The sequence below is a fragment of the Pectinophora gossypiella genome, unplaced genomic scaffold (assembly GCF_024362695.1).
Source record: "Pectinophora gossypiella unplaced genomic scaffold, ilPecGoss1.1 Pgos_55, whole genome shotgun sequence".
Lineage (NCBI taxonomy): Eukaryota > Metazoa > Arthropoda > Insecta > Lepidoptera > Gelechiidae > Pectinophora > Pectinophora gossypiella.
The window spans coordinates 259065-265911 of record NW_026063265.1 but is presented as its reverse complement, the minus strand read 5'-3'; the positions used below and the strand labels follow the sequence as shown (position 1 = coordinate 265911).

At 37.6% G+C, this 6847-nt stretch overlaps 1 long non-coding RNA gene across 1 annotated transcript; it reads right to left on the bottom strand.

The window, feature by feature from the left end:
* Positions 1-1378: 1378 nt before the first annotated feature.
* Positions 1379-3317, bottom strand: LOC126381463 (uncharacterized). The gene is made up of 3 exons (XR_007568837.1): positions 3168-3317; positions 1935-1986; positions 1379-1428 (listed from the first exon to the last, which is right to left on the bottom strand). It is a non-coding gene; the product is annotated as an uncharacterized LOC126381463 (long non-coding RNA).
* Between the last annotated feature and the right edge of the window lie 3530 nt (positions 3318-6847).

Genomic DNA, 6847 nt, shown 5'->3' with positions numbered 1-6847 from the left:
TTCTTTCTACTTCTTAGGAGCTCGGTGGCGCAGCGGTTAACGCGCTCGGTCTGCAATTGTTGAAGTAAAGCAACTTTCGCAAAGGCCGGTCATTGGATGGGTGACCACAAAAAAAAAAAGTTTTCATCTCGAGCTGCTCCGTGCTTCGGAAGGCACGGTAAGCCGTTGGTCCCGGCTGCATTAGCAGTCGTTAATAACCATCAATCCGCACTGGGCCCGCGTGATGGTTTAAGGCCCGATCTCCCTACCCATCCATACGGAAGGCCCGTGCCCCAGCAGTGGGGACGTTAATGGGCTGATGATGATGATAAAAAGCTACTTCTAGGCATTAGCTTGATGTTGCTACAGTTTCAGCTGCTGAGACGTCGAATAATTACCACAAATTGAATACTAATTTGTGGGATGCTCGTTGATTGCGAAAGGTTATAGCGTTGGCTTATAGTGAAAACCACGTAAGCGCTTTTTGAAAAATCTCATCCTGATGTTTTTCTTCAATAAACGTCCATTTCTTAATTTCATTTAGGGTAAAAATTGAGACCATATACTTTTACAAACCCTCACAATGGACAAACTATGTTTAATCCATACTAATAATATAAATGCGAAAGTAACTCTGTCTGTCCGTCCGTCCGTCCGTCCGTCCGTCCGTCCGTCCGTCCGTCCGTCCGTCCGTCCGTCCGTCCGTCCGTCCGTCCGTCCGTCCGTCCGTCCGTCCGTCCGTCCGTCCGTCCGTCTGTCTGTCTGTCTGTCTGTCTGTCTGTCTGTCTGTCTGTCTGTCTGTCTGTCTGCCTGTCTGTCTTAAGCTTAGAGATGAGCCAATTTTCCAACGTATCCGAAAAGCGACAGTGTCAGTGATAAAAATGTTTACATGTCAATCTCTCAAATCACTGTCACTGTCGTTTTACGTAGGTACTTAATCGTTTGCAACTTGGCTAAAACCCCTTAAAAGCCAGTTGGTTTGCATAGGAGATAACTCTAGAAAAAACTACATCTAGAATACAAATACTGAAAGGATATTTCGGCATACAAAACATGGAACGTTTTCAGCTGCTTAGCTTCCCGGCCAAGTCGTAAATCAGAAATGGTACTAATATTATTTTTTTTGCCCAAAAGTAAGATGATCTAGGCAGTCGGTTGCGGCTTAATTAAGTATGCAGGTATGTCGTCGTTACATGAGGCATGTCATGGACCTATAGCGGCTCAGTAGTAACCCTGATACCAGGGTTGATGAGTTCAGTCAATTATTGTCTCAACCCACACGAGAGAAGAACTTTAGTAGGATACGGATAGGTACATACGAACCTTCAAGAGAATGTGTCTCATGTTGACTACGACGAGAAGATATCCCATAGTTTCTTGAAATATTTTTGCATTTCTAGTCATTCTTCCACTGGGTTGTACTGGATTGGGTTGCAGTATTAGTGGAATCTGTTAATTGTAACATAATGGTTTAAATACATTGTTTGTAGGTAGGTACATAATAGACGTTAAGCAATAAAAAGGACCCATTACCAAATCACCCTAAAAATTAGACACAGACCTAGATATTTTATCGTTATTTAGGTATTCAATAGAAGGTTAGTACCAATGCGTTAATAATAAAATGTATATCAAACTCAAGCGCACAAATAACAACAAAATCAAGGGTGTTTTTGCAAAAGTTAACTTATATACCTAGGTAGATAATTCACAACCACGCCGAAATACTACAGTTGATCACGTAACAGTTTTTTGTTCAAATATCTTTATTTTATTCATATACCAGGTGCTATGCCAGGTGATAGCGAATGTACAAAAACGGCACACCCCAATTTAAATAGGTAGTTAGTTTATAGATTAAAAGCACCGAATAGGCACATAGGCATGCTTAGTTTACTTTAATAATTAGTACAGAGCAGTGCAATCATCATCACGCATTAACCAAACCAACTTACGTCAAGTAGGTCGTCAGGTAGGTAGGTAGGTAGGATCTGCTTCTGTGTAAACCTTACAAAACAAAATATTTATAATATTAATAGTCTAATAAATAGTAATATACTAAGTAGGTAAGGTAATAGGTACCTAAAATCTAGCTAGTCTATTTATAAGTAAATAACTCACCATCTTCGATTTTGTCCAAGTTGAGCATACGTATAATCCTTGGGTTTTTTACTTCCACACAAAGATATGCACGCTTCGAGTAGACACCATGAACAAATTAAATAGAGAGATAATTATTACATCTATCCAACATTCGTCAATCATGACTTTTTATTCTAACAAAAATCGACCTTATTATTACTACAATGCGATCGTTATTTGTAGGGCCGTATGCTGACTGACGGAATACCGTGGTAAAACTACGATCACAAATAGACAATCAGCTTTCACTCTACAAATAACGATCACAGTGCAATAATAATAAGGTCGTTTTTTATAAACTTCGTCGGCAATAATTTTGTCTATAGGTGATCTTGGTTTTACCGTGGTAAAACCACAATCAGCATACGACCCTACAAATAACGATTACAGTACAGTAATAATAGGGTCGATTTTTGGTTGAATAAAAAGTCGAGATTGACGAAAAATTGGTGGATAGATGTAATACCTCTCTAATATCTTTCTAATACCTCTCTTTGAGTGTGCAGCCCGCCGCCGCTGGCACGGCGTAAGTACAGTAACCAAATAAAACATAGGGATTTACGCTAGTGATAAGTAAGTATATTTACTTAGGACATTAATAAGTAGTCTATATTTGCAGGTAATTAGAATAACACGACAAATGATTCAAATTATTGTCTTTAAAAGAGTTGTATTCATATTTACGAAGAGTATAGTGTAAAATATATCATCGAAAAATGAAGATAAATGAAATAACGTAATAGTAATATCAAACCTTGCTTGGAAAAAACTACGTGATTATATTTACACCAAACCGTTACACTAAAAGATTCGCAGAATAGGCAAGTAGCTGGAGTTACAACAAATAGTAACGCTAAAACATTCGTGGAATAACGAAGTAACTAGACGTACAACCACTGTCGTGTCGTATAATGTCGTGAAACATGTCAGTACGTTTACTTACGATTCGACCATCCTAAAAAACTTTCGTGTAAAATCGAAGTAAGTGTTATTATGACTTTACTATATGGGAAAATACCAAAAAAAAATCACGTATTTATACTTACTTTCTTATTATGGGGGAAAAATATTTTTATCAATGTTGCACAATTTCATTGTTTTTGTAATAATTTCTTCATTTTTACTGATATCTTAATGAAAATTTGTGAGAAGGTGTATTCGTGTACGCTGAATTGAATGGTGCAATAAAAAAAAATGTCGCTAGTCCACTTACTGCGTTTTTCCACGGGGGGTGCGATATCTTGGTTTTTCAATTTGAGAAGACGTTTTTACAGACCAGGTATGCTTTGTAGTCTGTGGAAGTAAAGGATATTCGTACAAATCCCAATTCCTAAATACTAATTGAATTCCACGATCTTTTTCCAAGAGTTTCAATAAATTAATCCTTTCTATATCAGAAACTTTTACATGAGGGACACGCCATACTATTTTATCAATGTGAACATTTTCAACGTATTCACCCGTATTAAGCTTCACTGCGTTGCGATTCGTATTACTTCGCAACAGAATTAGTTCATGTTTACAGTTAATAATTACTTTTTTTATAATCTTCCGCGAAGCCAAGAATATGAGTAAGAGGAATGGAAACTGAAAAACGTCCATTGTTTACATTTTTAGTACCATTAATATCCCAGCCCCATACTTCGCTTTGATTCATCTATACTTATAATAAATCTGTAGAGAGGTCAATTCTGTACATTAAATATTTTTTCAAAATAACTATCAGGGGGTGATAAGTGGTCGATACTGATGCCAAAAATGCAATCAGTTAAATTTTTGTCTGTCTGTCTGTCTGTCTGTCTGTCTGTCTGTATGTTCCTTATAGAAACAAAAACTACTGGACGGATTTTAATGAAACTTGGTACAATTATTCTTCACACTCCTGGACAGGTTATAGTATACTTTTCATCACGCTACAATCAATAGGAGCAGAGTAGTGAAGGGAAATCCTTTTGTATGAAAAATCTAAACCACTCAAGTTAGACGTTTGAAATTTGGCAAGCAGGTACCTTAGATACCGTAGAGGTGCACTAAGAAAGGAATTCCCGAAATTCCTACGGGAACGGGAATTAGCGGGAAAATCCTTTTGTATGAAAAATCTAAACCACTCAAGTTAGACGTTTGAAATTTGTCATGCAGGTACCTTAGGTACCGTAGAGGTGCAATAAGAAAGGAATTTCCGAAATTCCCACGAGAACGGGAATTAGCGGGAAAATCCTTTTGTATGAAAAATCTAAACCATTCAAGTTAGATGTTTGAAATTTGTCATGCAGGTACCTTAGATACCGTAGAGGTGAACTAAGAAAGGAATTCCCGAAATTCCCACGGGAACGGGAATTAGCGGGAAAATCCTTTTGTATGAAAAATCTAAACCACTCAAGTTAGACGTTTGAAATTTGGCAAGCAGGTACCTTAGATACCGTAGAGGTGTACTAAGAAAGGAATTTCCGAAATTCTAACGAGAACGGGAATTAGCGGGAAAATCCTTTTGTATGAAAAATCTAAACCACTCAAGTTAGACGTTTGAAATTTGGCATGCAGATACCTTAAGTACCGTAGAGGTGCACTAAGAAAGGAATTCCCGAAATTCTTACGGGAACGGGAATTAGCGGGAAAATCCTTTTGTATGAAAAATCTAAACCACTCAAGTTAGACGTTTGAAATTTGGCATGCAGATACCTTAGATACCGTGGAGGTGTACTAAGAAAGGAATTTCCGAAATTCTTACGGGAACGGGAATTAGCGGGAAAATCCTTTTGTATGAAAAATCTAAACCACTCAAATTAGACGTTTGAAATTTGTCATGCAGGTACCTTAGGTACCGTAGAGGTGCATTAAGAAAGGAATTCCCGAAATTCCCACGAGAACGGGAATTAGCGGGAAAATCCTTTTGTATGAAAAATCTAAACCACTCAAGTTAGACGTTTGAAATTTGGCATGCAGGTACCTTAGATACCGTAGAGGTGTACTAAGAAAGGAATTTCCGAAATTCTTACGGGAACGGGAATTAGCGGGAAAATCCTTTTGTATGAAAAATCTAAACCACTCAAGTTAGACGTTTGAAATTTGGCATGCAGGTACTTTAGATACCGTAGAGGTGTACTAAGAAAGGAATTTCCGAAATTCTTACGGGAACGGGAATTAGCGGGAAAATCCTTTTGTATGAAAAATCTAAACCACTCAAGTTAGACGTTTGAAATTTGGCATGCAGATACCTTAAGTACCGTAGAGGTGCACTAAGAAAGGAATTCCCGAAATTCCCACGAGAACGGGAATTAGCAAGAAAATCCTTTTGTATGAAAAATCTAAACCATTCAAGTTAGATGTTTGAAATTTGTCATGCAGGTACCTTAGATACCGTATAGATGTACTAAGAAAGGAATTCCCGAAAATCCTACGGGAACGGGAATTAGCGGGAAAATCCTTTTGTATGAAAAATCTAAACCACTCAAGTTAGACGTTTGAAATTTGGCATGCAGATACCTTAGATACCGTAGAGGTGTACTAAGAAAGGAATTTCCGAAATTCCTACGGGAACGGGAATTAGCGGGAAAATCCTTTTGTATGAAAAATCTAAACCACTCAAGTTAGACGTTTGAAATTTGTCATGCAGGTACCCTAGGTACCGTAGAGGTGCATTAAGAAAGGAATTCCCGAAATTCCCACGAGAACGGGAATTAGCGGGAAAATCCTTTTGTATGAAAAATCTAAACCACTCAAGTTAGACGTTTGAAATTTGGCATGCAGGTACCTTAGATACCGTAGAGGTGTACTAAGAAAGGAATTCCCGAAATTCCCACGGGAACGGGAATTAGCGGGAAAATCCTTTTGTATGAAAAATCTAAACCACTCAAGTTAGACGTTTGAAATTTGGCATGCAGGTACTTTAGTAAACTTAAAGCTTAGTTGCAACAGGATATTACAAAATTCCCACGGGAACGGTAGTTAGCGGGAAAAAACATTTCTATGAAAAAATCAAATCTAAATAAAAGGAGAAACTGACTGACTCAGTGACTGACATATCAACGCATAGCCTGAACGGCTAAACGTAGGCATTTGAAATTTGGAAGGGACATAGCTTAGGTACCGTAGAGGTGCACTAAGAAAGGAATTCTCGGAATTCCCACGGGAACGGAAATTAGCGGGAAAATCTTTTTGTATGAAAAATCTAAACCGCTTAAGTTAGACGCTTGAAATTTGGCATGCAGGTACCTTAGTTAACTTAAAGCTTAGTTGCAACAGGATATTGCAAAATTCCCACGGAAACGGGAGTTAGTGGGAAAAAAACATTTGTATGAAAAAATCGAAACCGCGTAAGATAGATATTTTCAATTCAATTCAATTAAATTATTTATTGCATTCCATGTAGTACAATGGGGTGTTACATAGGCATAGGAACTAAAACATGGACCCTGTAGGGCACAGCAACGTTGAAGGGAAGAGAGGAAGTGTGTATTAAAATTAAAACTCAATGAACAATCAATTAAAAAAAAACAATTCAATCAATTGATTCAATCTAGCATGCATGCATACCTTAGTAAATATAAAGTTTATTTTTGGCTGTATTTTGAAAAATGGGAGTTATTGGGAAAAAAAAATGTACTTATGAAAAAATCTAAACTGCATAAGTATGCACTCCCACACACACAAAGATCTCTCTCTTATATAACACGCCACGCGGACGAAGTCGCGGGCAAAAGCTAGTAGATAGTAAAGCTTTCATTGT